Below are 233 nucleotides of genomic sequence, written 5' to 3' on the forward strand. Positions count from 1 at the left end.
AAATAGTGTTAATTAATTGACATGAGACACTGAAGAGGTTGTCTCCTATAGTCTGTAATTTTTTTTTTTTTTTTTTTTGTTATCATAACTTCTCGGAAATTACTCAAAAGTAGAACATGCTAAAAGTAAATACAATAATAGGCTAAATAGTATCTAAGCAATAACAAAGTGTCTAAACAATAATAAATATTATCTAAGTTATCGCTACCATTCCACTCTGTAAATAGATTTTA

This window comes from Epinephelus moara, chromosome 21 (assembly GCF_006386435.1).
Source record: "Epinephelus moara isolate mb chromosome 21, YSFRI_EMoa_1.0, whole genome shotgun sequence".
Classification (NCBI taxonomy): Eukaryota; Metazoa; Chordata; class Actinopteri; order Perciformes; family Serranidae; genus Epinephelus; species Epinephelus moara.